At 34.6% G+C, this 23190-nt stretch overlaps 3 long non-coding RNA genes across 4 annotated transcripts; 2 read left to right on the forward strand and 1 right to left on the reverse strand.

Moving 5' to 3' along the window:
• The first annotated feature begins 6514 nt into the window (after positions 1 to 6514).
• On the forward strand, positions 6515 to 8702 carry LOC116405815. The gene is made up of 3 exons (XR_004218913.1): positions 6515 to 6705; positions 8185 to 8259; positions 8379 to 8702. It is a non-coding gene; the product is annotated as an uncharacterized LOC116405815 (long non-coding RNA).
• A 2166-nt stretch (positions 8703 to 10868) lies between these two features.
• Positions 10869 to 11940, reverse strand: LOC116405821. The gene is made up of 3 exons (XR_004218916.1): positions 11798 to 11940; positions 11074 to 11143; positions 10869 to 10992 (listed from the first exon to the last, which is right to left on the reverse strand). It is a non-coding gene; the product is annotated as an uncharacterized LOC116405821 (long non-coding RNA).
• A 1807-nt stretch (positions 11941 to 13747) lies between these two features.
• Positions 13748 to 15031, forward strand: LOC116405785. 2 transcript variants are annotated; one of them, XR_004218881.1, is made up of 4 exons: positions 13748 to 14005; positions 14203 to 14265; positions 14694 to 14854; positions 14934 to 15031. It is a non-coding gene; the product is annotated as an uncharacterized LOC116405785 (long non-coding RNA). The 2 variants fall into 2 exon arrangements; XR_004218880.1 differs by having other exon boundaries at positions 13887 to 14005; positions 14694 to 15031.
• The last annotated feature ends 8159 nt before the right edge of the window (positions 15032 to 23190 follow it).

The following is a 23190-nucleotide window of genomic DNA, read 5'->3' on the forward strand; positions in this document are numbered from 1 at the left end:
AGGAACCCGATGCACTCTGACCTAATCGATTTAACTCTCCTACTTTCTATGGGTTATTATGGCTTCGACAAAGATTGAAGAGTTCTCCACACAAGTTCTGATCTCGAAGGAACCCAACACATTCTGAACTAACCAGCTTAACTCTCCTACATGCTACGGGTTATTATGGCTTCGACCAAAGAGTGAAAAGTTCTCTACGCTAGTTTTGATCACGAAGGAACCCGATGCATTTTTGCCTAACCGACTTAACTCTCGTACTTTCTATGGGGTATTGTGGCTTTAGCCGAGAGTGAAGAGTTCCCGATAAAAGTTCTGATTCGGAAGGAACCTGACACACTTTGAGCTTTTCGGCTTAACTCTCCTACATTTTACGGGCTACTGTAGGTTCAGCCGAGAGTGAAGAGTTCACGAACAAGTTCTGATTCTAAAAGAACCCGATTCATTTTAATCAAACCAGCTTAACTCTTTTACTTTCTACGGGCTACTGTGGCTTCGGCCGAGAGTGAAGAGTTCCTCACACAAGTTCTAATCCCAAAGCAACTCGACGCATTCTAACCTAATCGGGTTAACTCTCCTACTTTCTACATGTTATTGTTGCTTCAACCATAAGTGAAGATTTCATTATGAAAGTTTTGATCCGGACGGAACCCTACGCACTCTGAGCTATCCGACTTAATTCTCCTACATTCTACAGGCTATTGTTGCTTGGTCGAGAGTGAAGAGTTCACCAACAAGTTCTGATCACGAAGGAACCAGACGCATTCTAACCTGATCGGCTTAACTCTCTTACTTTTTATGGGCTATTGTGGCTTCGGCCGTGAGTGAAGAGTTCCGGACACAAGTTCTGATCTCAAAGGAACTCTATACATTCTGACCTAATATGCTTAACTCTTCTACTTTTTATGGGCTATTGTTGCTTCGACCATGAGTGAAGATTTTCCTACGCAAGTTCTAATATCGAAAGAACCGAATGCATTTTGACCGAACTAGCTTAACTCTTCTACTTCCAACGACCTATTGTTGCCTCGACCAAGAGTTAAGAGTTCTATATGCAAGTTCTTATTCTGAAGGAACCCGATGCATTCTGACCCAACCGTCTTAACTCCCCTACTTTCTACGGGCTATTGTGGCTTCGACAAAGAGTGAAGAGTTCTCTAAGCAAGTTCTGATCCTAAAGGAACCCGACGCATTCTGACCTAACCGATTTAACTCTCCTACTTTCTACGGGCTATTGTGGGTTTAGTCGAGAGTGAAGAGTTGTTGATGAAAGTACTGATCTCGAGGGAACTAGATGCATTTTAACCTATTCGGCTTAACTCTCCTACTTTCTATGGTCTATTGTGGCTTCAACCGAGGGTGAAAAGTTCCCAACACAAGTTCTGATCTGGAAGGAACCCGACGCATTTTAACCTATTTTGCTTAGCTCTCATACTTTCTATGCGCTATTGTGGCTTCAGCTAAGAGGGAAAAGTTCCTGACACAAGTTATGATACCAAAGGAACTCGATGCATTCTAACCTAACCAGCTTAACTCTATTACTTTCTACGAGCTATTATTGCTTTGACCATGAGTGAAGATTTTCCTATGCAAGTTCTGATATCGAAAGAACCAAATGCATTCTGACCCAACTGGCTTAACTTTTCTACTTCCAACGGGCTATTGTTGCTTCGGCCAATAGTAAAGAGTTCCCTACGAAAATTCTGATTTCAAAGGAACTCGATGCATTCTGACCTAACCGTCTTAATTCTCTTACTTTCTACAGGCTATTTTTGCTTCCACCAAGAGTTAAGGGTTCCCTACGAAAGTATTGGTCTCGATGGAACCCAATGAATTATGATTTAACCACTTTAACTCTCATACTTTCTATAGTATTGCTTCGGCCAAGAGGGAAGAGTTCCCTATGCAAATTCTGATATTGAAGGAACCTGACACATTTTGACCTAACCAGCTTAACTCTCCTACTTTCTACAAGTTATTGTTGCTTCGGCCAAGAAAGCATTCCCTACGCAAATTTTGATTCTGAAGGAACCCGACGCATTCCGACCTAACCGGCTTAACTCTCAACCTTTTTATGGGCTATTGTTGCTTCGACCAAGAGTTAAGAGTTCCTTATGCAAGTTCTAATATCGAAGGAACCAAATGCATTTTGACCTAACTGGCTTAACTCTCCTACTTTCTACAGGCTATTGTGGCTTTAGCCGAGAGTGAAGAGTTCCATGAAATTTCTGGTCAGGAAGGAACCCGATGCATTTTAACATATTCGGCTTAACTCTCCTACTTACTATGGGCTATTGTGGCTTCAACTGAGAGTGAAGAGTTCCCGACACAAGTTCTGATCCTAAAGGAACTTGATGCAGTCTGACCTATCCGAGTTAATTCTCCTACCTCCTACGGGCTATTGTTGCTTCGACCATAAGTGAAGATTTCCCTACGCAAGTTCTTATATCGAAAGATCTAAACGCATTCTCACCTAACTGGCTTAACTCTTTTACTTCCAACGGGTTATTGAAGCTTCAGCCAAGAGTGAAGAGTTCCCTACGAAAATTTTGATCCTGAAGGAAATCGACGCATTTCTGACCTAATTGGCTTAACTATCCGACTTTGTACAGGCTCTTTTTGCTTCAGCCAAGAGTTAAGGGTTCCTTACGCAAGTATGGATCCCGAAGGAACCCGACACATTCTGATCTAACCGCTTTAACTCTCCTACTTTCTATATGAAATTATTTCTTTGGCCAGGAGGGAAGAGTTCCCTACGAAAATTTTGATACGAAGTGAACCCGACGCATTCCGACCTAACCAGCTTAACTCTCCTACTTTCTACGGGCTATTGTTGCTTCAGCCAAAAGTGAAGAGTTCCCTAAGCAAATTTTGATTCCGAAGAAACCGATGCATACCGACCTAACCGGCTTAACTCCCCGACTTTCTATGCGTTATTGTTGCTTTGACTAAGAGTTAAGAGTTTCCTACGCAAGTTCTGATTCTCGAGGAACCCGATGCATTCTAACATAAATGGCTTAACTCCCGTACTTTCTACGGGCTATTGTGGCTTCGGCCGAGAGTGAAGAGTTGTCGAAGAAGTTATGATCCCAAAGAACCCGATGCATTTTAACCTAACCGGCTTAATTCTCCTACTTTCTACGAGCTATTGTGGCTTCAATCGAGAGTCAAGAGTTCCCGACACAAGTTCTGATCCCAAAGATTTCCTTGTGCAAGTTCGGATATCTAAAGAACCAAACATGCATTCTGACCTAACTGGCTTAACTCTTCTACTTTCAACCGGCCATTGTTGCTTCGACCAAGAGTGAAGAGTTCCCTACGAAAATTTTGAACCCGAAGGAACTCGACACATTCTAAACTAATTGGCTTAACTCTTCGACTTTCTACGGGCTATTTTTGCTTCCACCAAGAGTTAAGAGTTCCCTACGCAAGTATTGATCCCGAAGGAACCCATCGCATTATGATTTAATCGCTTCAACTCACCTTCTTTCTACAGGAAATTGTTGCTTTCACCAAGAGTGAAGAGTTCCCTACGCAAATACTAATACAGAAGGAACCCGACGCATTTCGACCTGACCAACTTATCTTTCCTACTTTCTACAAGTTATTGTGGCTTCGGTCGAGAGTGAAGAGTTTCCTACAAAAGTTTGATCCTGAAAGAACCCAATGCATTATGACTTAATAGGCTTACCTCTCCTACTTTCTACCAGCTATTGTAGCTTCGACCGTGAGTGAAGAGTTCTGATGCAAGTTTTGATCCCAAACGAACCCGACGCATTCTAACCTAACAAGCTTAACTCTCCTACTTTCTACGGGCTATTGTAGCTTCAGGCAAGAGTGAAAAGTTCTCTACACAAGTTCTCTACTTTCTATGGGCTTTTTATTATAAGTGTAAAGAAATAGGTGTATGAATTGGATTGATGAACACTTTTTTGAATTTTTTTTAAGCTTAAAAGGATATTTATGGAACTTTCAATAATTCATCAATATTTTTTAAACAGAACTTTTCAATAGTTGATGATTATTTTTTAAACAAAACTTTAGCGACTTTCATCTAAAACCAAAGACAATGGTATTTTTGAACCGTTTTCGAAAGTTTAAGGGCATCTTTCAACTTTTAAAAGGAGACATTTTTGACACAAACCACTAGGGGTATTCTAACACTGACAACACTAACAACACTAACAACCCAGACTACCCATCCCAAATTTCGAGTATTATTACCAAATATGTTTTTTAACTTATGGATATGTTGAATTTTGATATTATGAAATTTTAGTAATTGATATGTGTGGTAAAAAAATTTAAGTGTTTAAGTTAATCAAGAATACACTCCGTTTACAAGGAGTACAAGGAGTCCAAGTAGATATTAGTTGTGTTTGAAAAATTATGAAAAAAAAGACCTATTTTAAAAAAAAGTACAATCAAGTGAAATGTTACATAAACTTCACAACATAGTTAATAAGATAACACAATATTACAAGATTTTGTTTACACGTATACATATATATACCTCATTTTTCCATCCTCTCAAAATACATCATGGAAAGAATAAAACAAACACAAAATCAATAACATGAGGCAAACCACAGTTTGAACCATGCACAATGCTCTCTCTTTCTAGACTTTTAATGCACGGTCATTCTGTTTTCCGGCACTGGTTGTAAAGCAGTTCTCACTTTCACGCCACCTCCAACAACTTTTGTGTTGATGTTATTATTTTCCATCTTCTTATGGTTAAGTTGGAGTTTTTCCTTGAACAACTTCCTCAGCTGCCTTAGGCTAGTATTATCATTCTTCACCACTAACTGAATGAACTTTGCTTTGTTCTGTTCTTTTTCAGCTTCTTCTTCCTCAGCATCTGGGTTGTCCATTAGCAAACTAATGGTTTGTTCTTCAACGGGAGATTTGGCTTCTATTGTTGGCCTAGGGAATTGGTTTGCCAATGATTGAACTGCATTGTTGTTGGAGGATGTGATAGTGATTTCCACCAAAGCTTCCTCACATTGAACAATGGCATTTGGGATTTCTGGTTGTGAGTCGATAGCTTCGACACTTATGTCTTTAGGAAGAGTTTCTTCTTCCATTTTCCATTGGATCTTGACATCAACCAAATCATCAGAAACATTCTTGGGGAACTCCTCCGTGGACTTATTGATAATTGTATCATCTTCTTCAGCTTGAACGGAACTTTTCTCCATTTTTGTTTCCTTCTTGTCTCCTTCAATGTCAGCATCTGATGCTACATTTCCGGTTGTGGGATCTGATCATTTTCATCTTGATCGTCTTTCACTTCCAAAGATTCTTCATCACTGCTCAAGGCATCATCTCCATCAACTTCAGTTTCTTCTTCCACATTTTCGTGGGGAAGAGACAGTTCTTCAGCAGAGTTATTCACGTGTGTTTTCTTCTTCAACATCTTCTTCAATTTTATGTTTCAATTCACAGGTAGACTCATTTTGTTGAGATTCAAATTCCATACCAAATTCTTCTGCAATGCTCGATTTGTGAACTTCAGTAACATCCAAGTCTTCAGTAGGCAGAGAAGATTTGTCAGATTCATTGATTTTCTCAGCAGAAATCTCCACAGAATCATCATCTTTCGAAACTTCATTTACTTTTTCATCTTCAGAGAAGCATTGCACATCCGAGTTAGCATGAGGTGCCTCTGTTTTAGAATCATCAACGCTCTTTGCACTAGTTACATTTTCATCAAAAGATTTTAACAGATCATCAAGAACCATTTCTGGTTCCTTCTCTGAGAGTGCAGTAAGTGTATTGTTAGCAATGTAGTAGGCATAAGGTAGGAACAGGATGCATTTTGTGTTTTATCCATCGAAGTTTTTGGTTTATGCAACAAAACCTTAGCTTGAATTACAACTTCATATCATTTTTCCTACTGCATTCAGGACATAATCAGAAGATACACTGAATGTTCTTGCATTGGGAAGAAGCATGCTGCTTTGGCTGGTTCTTTGGGTTCCTTCACATGGGAAAAGCCTTCACATTCAGAGTTTGAGCAATTAGCAAGGCTATTATTCTCCCATGACTCTGAAACTTATGTTATTTAGTTCACCATATTATCGTCGATAATGAACCAAATTTCATTTCTGAATTGCGATTTGACCAAGAATTTGAAAACAAAAATGCATATTGTTTTCTTTTTTATTCTTTTCTATTGCGTATCATTTTCTATTGGTCATTTGTTGTGCAATGTCTTCTTCTTAAGTCATTGGTTACTTTGTAAAGAGAAAAACAAAGTGATTTATTTCATCGTTCTACTCTTTCTACAACATTTCCGTACAAAAACAAGAACACTGCTAACAGGTAGATCAAACTTCGCTAAAATTCGTTTCCCTTCTTGGAAGATATTCGTCCATGCCTAAACCTGCAGCTGGAAACTGATTGTTCTCGATCATGTCCAGTGCTGAACCCCCAAATGGATTGGAAGGATCAAGGGTGAAGGTTTATTTTCTTCTTATCGTTGGTTAGAGTTTTTCTTTCGTTTTGTTCTGCTTTGAGTCAATTCCATTGTTTTTTAAGAATTTAAAGTTATGGGCGTGATGATCCTTTGTTAGGAACGTTTTGGCAAGACTGGAGACTGCTTATCTGAGTCGGAATCCCACTGCAAAATCATTTTGGAGCTTATTCGATCAGTTCATGTTGATACAAATTTCTCTTGATCGTAATGCATTTGGAACTTTTGGAGTATTTTTCTTCCTTCCATTTATTTTCAACTTTCAATTTCATTTTCAATTTCTGCGTATTTTTTATTCTTTCTTATGTATATTGTTTTCTAATGGTCATTTGTGGTGCAAATTCTTTCCTTTTAAGTCAATGGTTATTTTGTAAATAGAAAAACAAAGTGAACCATGTCATCGTTCTACTCTTTCTACAACATTTCCATAAAGAAGCAAGAAAACAATAGTCTTTTGTGATTTAACATTCTGCCATTCGTGACGATACCCTTAAATCTCCTCACAATCTCTTTGTTCTTCCAACAATCATTAAGAAAAATCCCTAGAAATCGAACTCCATGTCTTCCCTTTTCTCCCAACCGGCCATAATTTTTCTCACTCTCCAAACAAAATCGTTTCAACCTTATTTTACTTCACTACCCATTTCCAAAATTTTCATTTCCCTCGGAAATTCTTTGTCGATGTTGAAACCTGCAGCTGGGAATCGATTGTTCTCGATCTTGTCGAGTGCCGGTTCTAATGGATTGCAAGGATCAAGGGTTAAGGTTTATTTTTTAGTTGTCGTTGTTTAGAGTTGTTGTTCTGTTTTTTTCTGCTCTAATTTCATTGCATTGTTTTTGAAGAATTTAAAAGATATGGGTTGTGATGATCGTTGATAGGGAGCTGAATCCTTTGTTAGGAATGTTTTGGTGAGCATGGAGGCAGTTTATCTGAGTGGGAATCCCACTGCCCATCTTTTTTGGGGCTTGTTCGTTCGGTTCATAATGATACAAAGAACTTTTTGGGTATTTTTCTTCCTTCCATTTTTTTTCTACTTCCAATTTCATTTCCAATTTCTTGATTGAGCATTCAATTTCAGGAAATGCACTGTATACTGTCAAAAGCAAATTTCAGTTGGCAAGTGGTTTGGAATATCAGAAAAAAGTAATGGTATAGTTTATAAGGTAATTTTGAGGTGATTTAAGAAAAATTGGTTGTTCGGCAATCAATTTTTCTACATTACCTCGACTCTACCTTAATAGAGGACATGTGTGTCTTCTAGTTTCACATTAGTTGGGTCTTTCTTTTCTATTGCATATTATTTTATGTTGGTGATTCGTTGTGCAATGTGTTTGTTTTAAGTCATTGGTTACTTTATAAAGAGAAATACAAAGTGAATTATTTCATCGTGTACTCTTTCTACAACATTTCCGTAAGTAAGCAAAAAACTGCAAACAGGGAGGTGAAACTTTCTTTAAAATTCAATTGGCCATTTCTTCATTTTTGATTTAATATTTGTGTCATGACCCTTAAATCTCCTCACAATCTCTTTGTTCTTCCAACAATCATTAAGAAAAATCCCTCGAATCTGAACCCCATGTCTTTTCTTTTCTCCTCACCAGCTAGAATTTTGCCCACTCTCCAAACAAAATCTTTTCAACCTTATTTTTCTTTACTACCCATTTCCAAAAATTTGATTTCCCTCCTCGAAAAATCTTCGTCCATGCAGAAACCTGCGGCTGGGAGCTGATTGTTCTCGATCAAGTCCAGTGCTGAACCCCCAAATGGATTGCAAGGATCAAAGGTTAAGGTTTATTTTTTTGTTATCGTTGGTTAGAGTTTTTGTCTTTTTTTTTCTGCTTTGAGTTAATTTCATTGTTTTTGAAGAATTTAAAGTTGTGGGTTGTGCTGATTCTTTCTTAGGAACGTTTTGGAAAACCTGGAGACTGCAAATCTGAGACGAAATTCTACTCAAAATCCGTTTTGGAGCTTGTTCTATCTGTTCATGGTGAATCAAGTCCGTTTTGTTCTGCTTGCACTTTCATTTTGAATTTTTGCATATTTTTTGTTCTTTTCGATGTATATTGTTTTCTAATGGGCATTTAGTGTGCAATGTCTTTCTTTTAAGTCATTGGTTACTTTGTAAAGAGGAAAAAAAGTGAACTATGTCCTCGTTCTACTCTTTCTACAACAGTTCCATAAAGAAGCAAGAAAACTGCTAAAACAGGCGGATCAAACTTCCCTAAACATTCAATTGACCATTTAGTCTTTTGGGATTTAACATTTTTCCATTCTTTTTGTTTCCCTTAAATCTCTTCATAATCTTTTTGTTCTTCCAACAATCATTAAGAAAAATCCCCGTAAGTCGAACCCCATGTGTTCCCTTTTCTCCTCACCGGCCAGAACTTTGCCCACTCTACAAACAAAATCATTTCAACCTTATTTTTCTTCACTACCCACTTCCAAAATTTTCATTTCCCTATGAAAATATTTTCCGATGCCGAAACTTGCGGTTGGGAACCGATTATTCTCTATCATGTCCAATGTTGAACCTCCCAATGGATGGCAAGGATCAAGAGTTAAGGTTGATTTTTTTGTGATTGTTGGTTAGAGTTCTTGTTCTGTTTTTCTGTCTTGATTTAATTTTGTTGTTTTTGAAGAATTTAAAGTTATGGGTTGTGATGATCGTCTGTGCATGTGCGAACATGTTGATTTTTTTAGTGATGAGATTCTTCCAATTTTAAAATAATAATTTCGTTATCTTGATGTTTAAGCCATTAATGTTATTTTGAGATAAAAATAGCGAACAAGTTGATATTTTTTAATTTTGAATTCAATTAAGGTTATTTTGATACAAAATCTATGTTGAGATTCTCAAATTCTGAAAAATAATAATTTGGTTATTTTGAAATTTAAATTCAATTGGGTTATTTTGAAATTAGTAAGATTGAATAAAGTTATTAAAATATTGAATCAATTAGTTGAGTCCCAAGATATTAAAAAAAAAGTTGCAATATGGATTGATGTATATTTTTCAAGTAAAAATTAATTAAAAGCTGATAAATGACATAAATTAATTACAACGTAGAAACTAAATAATTACAGTTGGAGAAGGTGGATATTTTGTAAAATACCATGCACGTGCAAAAAATGTTATTTGCTAAAATTCAAAAGAAAAAATAGTTTTTCCATTTTTTAAAATAACCCATAGAAAAGTTGTTATATCTCTTAGGACAAAGAGTGTGGATCTACAGGTCCATATTCGACTTATTTTTTGTTGGTAAAATTGCATAAAACCGCATTATATTGAAATAATGACACTCTTAAACCAATATTGATAGAAATTATAATTTAATTAATGTTTTTAAGTCAAATGAACATGATTTTTACTCCTAAACATAATTATTGTAATTGTTTTTTAATCTTAATTCATTTACACATCTTTGTGCATATGTGTGCGTGCGCGTGTGCGTGTGGGTGAGTGTGCGTGTACGCTAGCGTGTCCGTGTGTGCGCATGTGCACGTGTGTGTGTGTCTGTGTGTGCTCGTGTGCGCGTGTGCTTGTATACGAACAAGTTGATATTTCTTAATGTTGAGTTTCTTTCAATTTTAAAATAATAATTTAATTATCTTGATATTCAAGTCATTAATATTATTTTGAGATAAATATATCGAACAAGTTGATATTTTTTAATTTTGAAATTCAATTAAGGTTATTTTGATACAAAATCTATCGTTGAGATTCTCAAATACTATTAAATTATAATTTTGTTATTTTGAAATTCAAATTCAATTTGGTTATTTTGAAGTTAGTAAGATTGAATAAAATTATTAAAATGTTGATTCTCAAATTATATAAATTTGGTTACACTAGAAGAAATTTGCCATTCAATATCGGTTTAAAATCGACATTAATGATCTTTGGTGTCAGTTCGGAACGACATTAATGATCTTTGGTGTCAGTTCGGAACTGACATCTATGCTAGCGTTATTAAAGGCCTTTAATGTCGTTTTTGCTTTGATGTCGGTTTAAAAACGATATCAAATGCATCAGTAATGTCGGTATGGTCATTGATGTTGGTTTAAAACCGACATTTTTTATGGTGCTATTGTTGACCTTTAGTGTCGGTTTGCCTTTGATATCGTTTTTAAACCGACATTAAAGTCTTGTTTTTTGGATCTATTTTTACAAAAAAAATATATAATTATTGCATTATTGTTCATTTTTTATAAACTGACATTAGATACGTGTAAATAAATATTTTTTTCTCACACCAACAAATCAATAAAATTAATATTATTTTAGGAACTACAATATTTTTCTTTTACATTTGTATATAGAAAATGAAATCTTAATATTGCGTTTGTATATACATTCTATAATAATACATGAAACTAGATCCTAATACAAGACTTAAATAAGAAACCTTAAACGCTTTCACAATCTTCAACTTCAACAATTGCTTCCATCTACTTAGCTTAGCTTGGCTGGCTATCTAAGACCAAAATATACTTTACAACCTGGGGAAGATTAAATCTAGAATTTGCAAAATTAGTACATATTATTTAAAATCAAACTAAACAGACTGCAATCTAAATGTGGAAAATTAAAAATTACCACAAAGTTTCAGTAGAGTAAATAATGTAGCAGCAACAAAGAAGACAATTGAAATGGCAACCCAAAAGTGCTGCAAAAATAAAGAAGAAAATAAGCTTTGATCAAACAACTCATTAAGAAGAAGAAAATAACCTAATTTGGTTCTTCAAAGATCTATAAGAAAAAGAGGAATACAACTAAAGAATAATTATACCATCCTCGACTCTTACTTCAAAGCAAATTTTGAATGTTCAATTTAGCAATGCTAGTCTATAGGCTTCTTACTCTTAATTGTATAAATTTACCCATCAATAGCAACATTGTTTTTATAGAGAAAGTTAAACAATGGAGATGATAAATAATCTTACAAACTCCTATTGGATCGTTTTTCTTTTCAAATGAAAATAGTTAATTTATTTCATTTATGGAAGGTGAAAATCTCAAATATATAGTAAAAGAACATGGAATATAAGGAAGCCCATAAAAAGAAGAGACTCCACTAGCTAGGTATTGATCAAAGATAAATATATGGATAAATAGATGCAACCTACAAATATATCAAAACAGACTAATACTCAAACTAAACTAAAGAAAACAAAAACATTTACTACTAAAAGATAAAATAAAACACAATTCAAAACAATTAATTACCAAGATTGATCTCAATCGAAAACCAAAACGCATTACATTATGAAGATATTGTGCTTCACATAACACTCCAAATAGCTATACCAAAATTACTTACTCTACATTTTCCATTTTGGCAAATCCACCTACAAGAATGGTAGTTACCAAGCTCATTTCTATGTCTTCTCTTCTTTCATTTTTCTAACAAAAGATAGTATGAATAAGGCTGCACATTTGAAAAAATAAAGACAATTAATAATCAATAATGCTACCTAGCAGTCACAAGTTAACAATCAAATGAAGAAACCCAAGGATTTTTGCAGCGGAAGCACGATGAAGATTGGTTGCCGTTCGCGATCTAGGGTCACAGATTGAGAAGAGAAGAAAATTAGAAACCAACTTGGAGAGAAAGAAAAGAAAAATTGATAGGGAAAGAGTAGAGTAAGAAAGAGAAAAGTAAGAAAGAGAAAAGTAAGAAAGAGAGGAAAATTTTAGTTTTTAAAACCTAACAATTTTTTAAAAAGAAATTAAAAATGAGGGGTCATTAATGTCAGTGTTTACAAAATACAAAAAATTAAAAAAATAAAATCATTAATGTCGATTTAAAAACGACATTAAACCCTTATCATTAATGTCGGTTTGATCCACCTTTTCAAAAACGACAATAAAGACAATTTTTCATTTTTTTCACCTGACACTACAACCCAGATTTGTTGTAGTGTTATTATGGGTTGATGTATCTTTTTCAGATAAAAAATCCTATTTGCTAAAATTCAAAAGAAAAAGTTGTTTTGTCATTTTTTAAAATGGCCCATAAAAACGTTATTATATCTCTTATGACAAAGAGTGTGGATTTACTAGTCCATATTTGACTTGTTTTTTGTTGGTAAAATTGGATAAGATCGCATTATATTGATATAATTACACTAATGACACTCTTAAATCAATATTAATAGAAATTATAATTTAATTAATGTTATTAAGTTAAATGAATATAGTTTAAAAGTCATTCTCAACACAATTAATGTAATTGTTTTTTAAATTTAATTCATTTTCACATCTTTGTGCATATGTACGTGTGTGCGTGTGTGTGCGCATATGTGCGAGTGCACGTTTGCCCGTGTGGGTTGATGTGCGTGTGCGTATGTGTGTGTGCTTGTGTGCATGTGTGTATGTGTGTGTAGATGTGTGTGCATGCGCATGTGCGCATGTATGTGGGTGTGTACGTATGCGTGTGCGCGTGCGTGTGCTTGTGTGTGCGTGTGAAAGTGTGGGTGTGTGTGTGCTCGTGTGTGTTAGTGCGTATGTGTCCGTGTGCATGAGTGTGCATGTGCGTGTGCGTGCATGTGTGTGGGTGTGTGTGTGCATGTGTGCAAGTGCGCATATGTTTGTGTGGGTGGGTGTGCGTATGTTCGTACATGTATGTGTGTGTGTGTGCGCGTGCGTGTCTGGATGTGTGTGTGCGTTCATGCGTGTGTTCGTGTGCGTGCATGCGCATGGGCGTGCTTGTGTGTGGATGTATGCATGTGCGTGTGCGAGTGCACGTGTGCCAATGTGGGTGGGTGTACGTGTGCTTGTGTGTATGAGTGCACATGTGCCCGTGTGGGTGCGCGTGCGTGCATGTGTGTCGGTGCGTGTGTGCAAGTGCGCATGTGAGCGTGTGTGTGCATGTGCATGTGAGCGCGCGTGTGTGCATGCGCATTTGTGCGCGTGTGTGTGCTTGTACGCGCATGTGCCCGTGTAGGTGGGTGTGCGTGTGTGTGAGTGCGCATGTGCCCGTATGGATGGACGTGCGTGTTTGCGTGCATGTGTCTGTGGATGTGTGCATGCGTTCATGCGTGTGTTCGTGTGTGTGCACGTGTGTGTGTGGGTGTGTGCGTGTGCGTGTGCAAGAAAAGGAAAAAACAATGATTATTTTGATGATGCTACTCGAGATTGTGTCTCTCGAATCGTAAGTTTGCTTGCGATTTACTTATATACAATATTTAATCTTTTGTTAACTTAGTTAATGATGAATACTTGTATTGTTCTATGAGATGCATTAGCTGAAACACATAGAGATGAGGACATATTGACTGAGTCATTGGGCTCTAAGGAGCATGGTGGACGTGTACGTGGCATGGATGGTTTTGTCTCTCAATCACTATATTTCAAGACAGTGAAAGGGAAAGAGAAAATTGCAAGTTCTCAAGTTGTAGAAGATGACTCAAAAAGCAAAAGTTACAAAAAGGGTCATAATCACTTGAGATCGTCCATCAGAAGTGTTAACATAGATCTCTATGCCGATGAGGATTTGGGCAACACACCTATGAACGAAGAAGTGAAGGTAATTAACTTTGTTGTCACTTTTAAAATTTTAATGTTTATAGGATAAATTGTTCTTAATGATGCTTTTAATACTTGTAAAGTAAACACCGTGCAAATTGGCTATAGGAACAATTAATAATATTGTTGCAATAGCAACCGTACTTGATGATAGCAATGGTGGTCCCAATGTTAAAATCTTGGTGGACTTGCTCATAGGAGGAGATTGTAGTTTACCTATTCCAGTGAAGGGCAAGATAGAGACTTTAAATCAAGCATTAGGTAATATTGTTGAATGACCTCGTTGACTTGTTTATGTGCTATTGAAGCTTTGATATTTATTTGTGATTGTATTTTAGGTTTTGATATTATTTTGTTTGTGCTTGGAGCATTCAACCCCAAATGATGTTCTGTATTCTTCAAATTACATAAATGTTAATGGAACCATTAAGCTCTTATATGGACATGTCGTGAACAATATGAAGGATGTAGATATGGTTCGCATCCTAATGAACGAGCTAATATTCGGTAAAAACAAATTCATTTATTTAGCTCGTTAGGACTTGCTCCATTATTGCGGCATGGTAGAAATAGGCTATATGTGCATCCTAGCATACATTACGTAAGTAAACATCTTTTACTCATCTTTATGTCCAATACTATAGCTATAGTTATTTTGTTCCTTTTTAACTAAGGTTGCTTTTACTTAGATATCTTTGGGATGAATGTGATTGTGGAAGCAAGTTTTTTGTTATGACCAAGCAAAAATAACATCACATATCAAGGATCGTGATCTCCGATCCAGAAATTTTGCCAACCAGTTAGAAGCGGCTACCTTGGAACAAATAGTTCTAATTCCGTATAATACTGGGTAAATAAATAAGATTAACACATTATTATGTTTTTCATTGAGGTTAAATGTATACTCACATTGAAGATGTTTATTGTAGTTTTCATTGGATGTTGCATGTCATCGATCTTCGAGAGAACTGTGTTTATGTTTTGGACTCTCTTCAAAGTAAAGTTAACGAAGACATCCATGGAGTCATAAATGTGACTTATGATTTACTTCTTATTTGACTTCATTGTCTTCTAATTCTAATGTTTCCAAATGTATAGAGGATTAAAAACATGGCAAGCTAAGCATGATTTACAACATTATCGGTCAAATCCGAAATGGAAACCTATAAAGGTAATTTGCATTGACACATAATTATTTTCAATGAAACATAAGAATAATTTGTATGTAATTTATATACATGCAGTGTCCTCGTCAATTGGATTCGGTTGGGTGTGGGTATTATGTCCAAAAGTATATACATGAAATCGTGCATATTTCTAGTACTCCCATCACTAGCCTTGTAAGTTTCTACTTTCACTTTTTATATGTTACAAATTACATAAATTATCTAAACTTATTCTTTTCATACCTTTCTTTTTACGTAGTTTAATACAAAAAAGTGCATATACGCAAGAGGAGATTGACGAGATTCGAACAAAATATGCAAGCTTTGTTAGCCGATTTGTGTAAGCTTTTACACTTTTTTTGTAGTATATAAGTTACTAGTACTAATACTAATTGTTTTAATATATAAGCTACGAGATTCTAGTACTACTTGTTGTACATACTTTAATTTTGAGGTTTTCTGCTTGTAGTAGTTTATGAATAAGTGTTGTATTGTAGTGTTTTAGGTGTTGACTTTAGAGTGTATTTGTTGTAGTACTATGTGGAAAGTGTGTATTAGTGGAGGAATTTGTTGTACACATACTTTAATACTTTACATATTATTTACTTGATTGATATGTGTATTTTTGTAGTATTATGAAAGTGTGGAAAGTGTATTTTTGTAGTTTTCCATGGAAGTGTGGAAGTGTATGTGCTGGTTTTGTGGCCTCTTACCATGTTGAATTCTATAGCTAGAAATAGTATTAGTTTGCCATTGGATGTGTGGAAGTGTATGCTGGTTCTGTAGGGGTTGATCTTCCTTGTAGGTGAAATGGAAATATTGGTTTGCCATGGAAGTGTGGAAATGTATGTGTTGGTTTTGTAGGTTTCTTACATGTTGAATTCTATAGCTAGAAATAGTATTAGTTTGCCATTGGATGTGTAGAAATGTATGCTTGTTTTGTAGGTGTTGATCTTCTTCCTTGTAGGTGAAATGGAAATATTGGTTTGCTATGGAAGTGTGGAAAAATGTATATATGTTGGGTTTTTAGGTGTTGAATTCTGCAGCTAGAAATATTATTAGTTTGCATCGAAGTGTGGAAGTGTATGTGCTGGTTTTGTAGGTTTGAATTCTATATAGCTAGAAATAGTATTAGTTTGCCATTGGATGTGTGGAAGTGTATGCTTGTTTTGTAGGTGTTGATCTTCTGCCTTGCAGGTGAAATATGGAAGTAATATATAAGGTTTGCCATGGAGTGGTAGACAGCTAGCAATCATGCAACAATTATTTTTTATACTTTTTTAATATTCGATGACGAACATTTCATGTCGTAATTCGTAACAAATAATGTCGATTTCGACACCATGAAAAATAATTAAAATAAATAAATTAAAAAAACAAACAAGGCTTTGATGTCGGTTTAAAAACGACATTAAAGGAAAACCAACAGTAAAGGTCAACAATTACGCCATAAAAAATGTTGATTTAAAACCGACATCAGTGGCCATCAATGATGCATTTGATGTCATTTTTAAACTGACATCAAAGCAAAAATGACATTAAAGGCCTTTAATAACGCTAGCATAGATGTCAATTCCGAACTGACACCAAAGGCCATTAATGTCGGTTCTAAACTGACAATAAAGAGCAAATTTCTTCTAGTGCTTGCTCCATATTATAAGTAGATTTTCATTTAGCTAACTGCTAAAGTGAACTTATGGACTTCCACTTAGGGTTCAGTCGTTATATTCTCGATAGTCGAGCCCCATATTATTCTCGATAGTCGAGCCCCATATTGTTTGCAATGGAATGAGTCCTCACATTATAACCCTTGAGGAGACGAACATGAGAGCTTTTCCCTTCTCGTAACACGAAGAAGTGAAAGATGTAGAGACAATATTTGGAAAAGTTCTTTTCAACCTTTTATGCTACTAGTGTGAGGAAGAAAATTTATGGCATCACACAAGGAAAGGATGAATCAGCTTTACGATTATTGGGGGAGATACTTGGCTCAGTGCCAAGTTTTTCATCATTAGGTACAGAACCATATGTTGATTCAATATTTATATGGGTGATTGTTGCAATGAGATAAAATGATTATTGATATGGAGGCATGAGGTGCTCTTAAGGATAATACGACAACTAAAGTAAATAAATTGATTTCACTTTGAAATGTAAATTTATTAGGTCCCTTCCTAGTATGTAAAGGGTATTAAGGTTATTACATATTGACTGTAATTTGAAATGTTCATATTTACTTTGAAAATTAGTATAATGTATGGTGATATATTATAATATAAAATTTATCTTTTAATTGAACTTTATTATATAAATTTAATTTTGTATATGATTTAAAATTAATTTATGAAATAATAAATATTTGAATGAGTTCAAATATTAATTTAATATGAATTAAATTTGTAATAAAACTATAGATTAAAATTTAATACGTATATGATACAAATTCAAACAATAGGTTATGAGAGAAATTCATATATGAGTATGATTCAAATCTATATTAAATCAAATATAAAATATTTAATTTAGAAATTAAATAATTGAAGAATTAATTAATAATTTAGTTTAATTCTATTTAATTAAATTCAAACTATTGGTTATGTGAGAGATATTCATTTAAATGTGATTTAAATGAAATATTAATTAAATGTGATTTAAATAATTATTATATATATTAACTAATTATTTTAGTGTTAATCAAATTTAAGTGGAATTTTCAAATATACTAATTAAATTGAAACTAATTAGCATAATAATTAAATTCTCTATAGCACATTTGAGTCTTTTTGTAAATAGTTTCAATTTTTTGCTATATTTTGTAAATAGTTTTAACTTTTTTGCTATTTGTGATCATTAATTTAAATTAAGATAATAACTTCCATATGTGGGTGTTATTTAGAGAATGTGGGATGCTCCCGTATTCCTATATCCAAGTGGCGGTGATTTCCAATTAAATATTAATTAGATTAATTTAAGAGTAATTTACATAAATGTAGAAAAATCCAAAATATTTATGGTTCGTATAACAAAATAAGAAAAGTCCATGATGCGAGATTATTTTTTCACAAATTCCATAGACGTCCTTGCGATTTATATCTTCGTTGTGATTTATTAATAACGGGTCATCTCGATGCAATTAAGGTCGAGATCGAATAACTAAAGGCAAAAAAATTTCATTTCGGAGCATCTCAATGTAATGTATGCCCAAGATTAAATAAAATAAAGACAGAATTCTTTCATCCCGAGCCATTTCAGTGCAATTAAGGCCTGAGATCGAATAACTAAAGGCAGAAGTCTTTCATAATGTAGCATCTTAGGACAATGTATGCTCGAGACTGAATAAAATAAAGGTAAATTTGTTTCATCCCAGGCCATCTCTCGGTGCAATTAAGGTTCAAGATCGAATAACTAAAGATAGAAGTCGATCGCTCCGGTTATTGAGGTGTTGTTTCTCTTCAACAATCAGGACTTAGTGTTAGTAAATGGTGAATGAAAATTATACTCAATCTAGGCGATATATCACTAAGCATGTTAACTGCATGTGAATTGCTCACTAGACCTTCATATCGTGTGGCAACTAAGTCCTCTTGAGTACAAGTTTTCTTACTACTTGTCCAAGTGCAAGTGAAATGGTAGGTTTACCGGGGTGATCCCGGGTCGAACATAAGGAATTGATTCAAGATATTAATTTTAGGTATTACTTATCATCTAGGCAGTATAAAAGAATTAAAGAATAACGAATGGTATAAAAGAAATACAAGAACAAACTACCACTAGATATCTACGCTTAGAGATTCTATAAAAGGGAATATGGATGACAAAATAGAAATGGGAACTAACTTGTATGCAAGAAAGAGCAAAGGAATGTCTTTGTGTTATAATGCGATTAAGTAACACGACAACTTTAATAGGATATATCTCGCTCAACTAACTTATAATTAAGAAGTGCTCCTCTCAGAGTCATTAAACGTCACATATGGTCACCTCTCAGAATCCATATGATTAAGTGTGCTTAGGAGAGATATATCTAGAAGATTTCACTTATAAAACGTATAGAGCATCGCAATTAAGGACAACAACCTCTCGGTGCCTAATGTTCACACTTTTTCATCTCTCGGTATACAAATGATGGAAGTTATCTCACTAAGGTGGAGTTCGTCGCGAAACTCCCCCTTGCACGTATTAGCCTTATCCTTGCTACTTGCCCTCTCGAGTAGTTGGCGATTGACGTTGGCTAAGCGATGAGCATAGCCTAACTAATGCGACGAGAATTATAAACTGAACTTCTTATCAATAACTTATCGCTAAATTAAACTACTAATAACACATTGACAAGTGAAAAGTAAAGAGGTATTGAATTGAAAAGGTATAAACATGTAATATATAAAAGAACCAAGCGCATTTTGACCCAACTTGCTTAACTTTTCTACTTCCAACGGGCTATTGTTGCTTCGGCCAAGAGTGAAGAGTTCCCTACGAAAATTTTAATCCTGAAGGAACTCGACGCATTCTAACCTAATTGGCTTAACTCTTCGACTTTCTACGAACTATTTTTGCTTCCCCCAAGACTTAAAAGTTCCCTACGCAAGTATTGATCCCGAAGGAACCCATCCCATTCTGATCTAATCGCTTCAACTCACCTACTTTCTTCAGAAAATTGTTGCTTTCGCCAAGAGTGAAGAGTTCCCTACGCAAATACTAATATGGAAGGAACCCGATGCATTCCGACCTAACCACCTTATCTTTCCTACTTTCTACGTGTTATTGTGGCTTCGGTCGAGAGTGAAGAGTTTCCTACGAAAGTTTGATTCTGAAGGAACCCGATGCATTATGACTTAATAGGCTTAACTCTCCTACTTTCTACCAGCTATTGTGGCTTCGACCGTGAGTGAAAAGTTTTGATGCAAGTTTTGATCCCAAGCGAACCCAACGCATTCTAACCTAACAAGCTTAACTCTCCTACTTTCTACGGGCTATTGTAGCTTCAGGCAAGAGTGAAGAGTTCTCTACACAAGTTCTCTACTTTTTATGGGCTTTTTATTATAAGTGTAAAAAAATAGGTGTATGAATTGGATTGATGAACATTTTTTTGAATTTTTTTTAAGCTTAAATGGATACTTATGGAACTTTCAATAATTCATCAATATTTTTTAAACAAAACTTTTCAATAGTTGATGATTATTTTTTAAACAAAACTTTAGCAACTTTCATTTAAAACCAAAGACAATGGTATTTTTGAACCGTTTTCGAAAGTTTAAGGGCATCTTTCAACTTTTAAAAGGAGACTTTTTTTACACAAACCACTAGGGGTATTCTAACACTGACAACACTAACAACCCAGACTACCCATCCCAAATTTCGAGTATTATTACAAAATATGTTTTTTAACTTATGGATATGTTGAATTTTGATATTATGAAATTTTAGTAATTGATATGTGTTGTAAACAAATTTAAGTATTTAAGTTAATCAAGAATACACTCCATTTACAAGGAGTCCAAGTAGATATTAGTTGTGTTTGAAAAATTATGAAAAAAAATCCTATTTTTAAAAAAAGTACAATCTAGTGAAATGTTACATAAACTTCGCAACATAGTTAATAAGATAACACAATATTACAAGATTTTGTTTACACATATACATACATATACTGGTGGTTAAAGTAAGATTAGATTTGAATGTAAATTTAACCGAAAGTTATGCCATTCAACTAGAGTAATAAAATAACTAAAGAGCCTCAATAAATTACAACAAATGTGATGGTACTTTGACACCGGAAGCTCAACCATTTGAAGGAAAGTTCCAAACAATGGATAAAAGGAAGCATACTAAAACACAAGTAAAACAAGAGGATTATTTTTATTGTCTTCCATTATCTGAGAGTGGAATGCAAACAAAACAATGCAAAAGCACCATTCAAGACATCTGACTAATTTATACAAAGTGTAAATAAGACACCAATACAATGTTGAACATTCTCCAAAACAAGATGCAACATACACATCATTCATTTGGCTATTCAACGGGAATATGTCACGTTTTTTGCCATAATTATTCTTGTTTCATGTTTGCCCACGATGGCAGGACAAGACTTTCAGGTAAAGCAAATCTTGGTTTTCCACTGTCAAAAGGCCTTGGCTGCTTGCAGGTAATACTTAGTTTTCCATTTTCAACCTTAAGGTTGCACTTTATGTTTAAATTGTCCATCCGAACATCCTTTTCTTTTTCTTTTTCTTCTTTCCTTCGGGTAATAAACAATAGTGACCTTGAAGAATTAAGAGAATTGGGGTTTGGCACCTTTGGCACTTTTTATCATGGAAAATGGAGGGGAACTAATGTTGCTTGAAAATGAGTCGATGATAGGTGTTTTGTTGGGAAGCCTTCTAAACAAGATCGCAAGGTTGTTCATTTTAAGTAATTGGCTTTTCTTTTCTTTTGTTATTCATGTATTTTCTTTTTGTTCATTGACTCAGATCCTTTTTATTGTTTTATACTGTACCAATGAGCAGATTTTTAGAATGAAGCAATTAAGTTTGCTGATTTGCACCACCCAAATGTGGTACTTTTTATGGTGTCGTGCATGATGGGCTTGGGAGATCTATGGCCACAATAACAGAACATATGGCCAATGGTTCGCTCATAAGTGCTTTGTTGAAGAATGAAAAGTAACAATTGTTCTCATTTGTTTGCTGTTTAATTGGCTATTCTTTTCTTTTGTTATTTGTGTATTTTTCTTTTTGTTCCTTGACTCAAGTCCTTTTTATTGTTTTATATTGTACCAGTGAGAAGATTTTTAGAAGTAACAGAATTTATGGCTAATGGTTCGCTCATAAATGCTTTGTTGAAGAATGAAAAGTAACAATTGTTCTCACTTTTCATATGTTTAATTTAATTTGTTAGAAGTTAGTTGCAGTATAATGTATCTTCACCCTTATATTAAGCATAAAATACAATTGATGCAGGAGTCGTGAAAAGCGGAAGCACCTCTTGATTGCTATGAATGCGGCTTTTGGAATGGAACACCTACACAAAAAGAATATTGTGCACTTTGATTTGAAAAGTGATAATCTACTGGTCAATCTTCGAGATCCTCATCACTCAATATCCAAGGTTTGTGTATTGTTGATAATAGCATAATTATCATTGTAGTGCATTTCATTTAGTTAAACTCTTGATTTGATTTTTAAACAAACCAGGAGGATAACCAATTTTTATAGTTATTGTTGTAATTAACACAATTAATTGTCAAATAAAAACTGTATTTGAGTATTAACAATTTTTTGTTTGACTAATTATAGTATGTTTTAAGAAGAAAATAAGCTTGGCTTGTCTTAGATATACGAGAGATAAAGTAATGTTTTTAACTAAAAATGCCTTAAACCATCAATGGTCTCAACTCCTCCCAAGACCTCTCAAAACCCTTACTCTCTTCTAGTCACATGTTCCATTAAAAAAAAATCTAGTGAGATATTTCACAACCTTGATCACATAAGACTACAATCTCTATTTCAAACCAAACTAACTCTAAAGGGCTCGACAAAAGTTGGAAATCAAGGTAGCAAACTGCCATCTCTAAAGGATGCGATGTGATCTAATTCCTTAAATGCTCTCGTGCTATAAATGCATGGGTGCAGTCCAAACACAAAGGAAGATTGTCCCTATATATAATCATTTTTTATAGGAAGCATATCTGATATAATCTATAATGTTAACTCCCTAATGCAAAGTCCTTGCTTCTAATTATGCCACTCTAGAAACTTGACATTCTTGGAAGTTTCTTCGTTTACCGTGAGGTGGAGTTGATAGTAATAATATTGATGGTGTTGGTTGTGTAGAAACCAACCTAAACTGTAACGAACGAGACCACCTCAAAGTCATGAATCATGGATGTTGGAATTTAATCAGTTGCTTTCCTTGTTATTAGTACAACTTCCCATGCTAATAAACCTTTTTGGTTGTTTGGATGTGATAAATTCCAGTTTTAAGTATCAAACTCCCCATGAGTGTCGAGCATTATGAACTA

This window comes from Cucumis sativus, unplaced genomic scaffold (assembly GCF_000004075.3).
Source record: "Cucumis sativus cultivar 9930 unplaced genomic scaffold, Cucumber_9930_V3 scaffold31, whole genome shotgun sequence".
NCBI classification, from domain to species: Eukaryota; Viridiplantae; Streptophyta; class Magnoliopsida; order Cucurbitales; family Cucurbitaceae; genus Cucumis; species Cucumis sativus.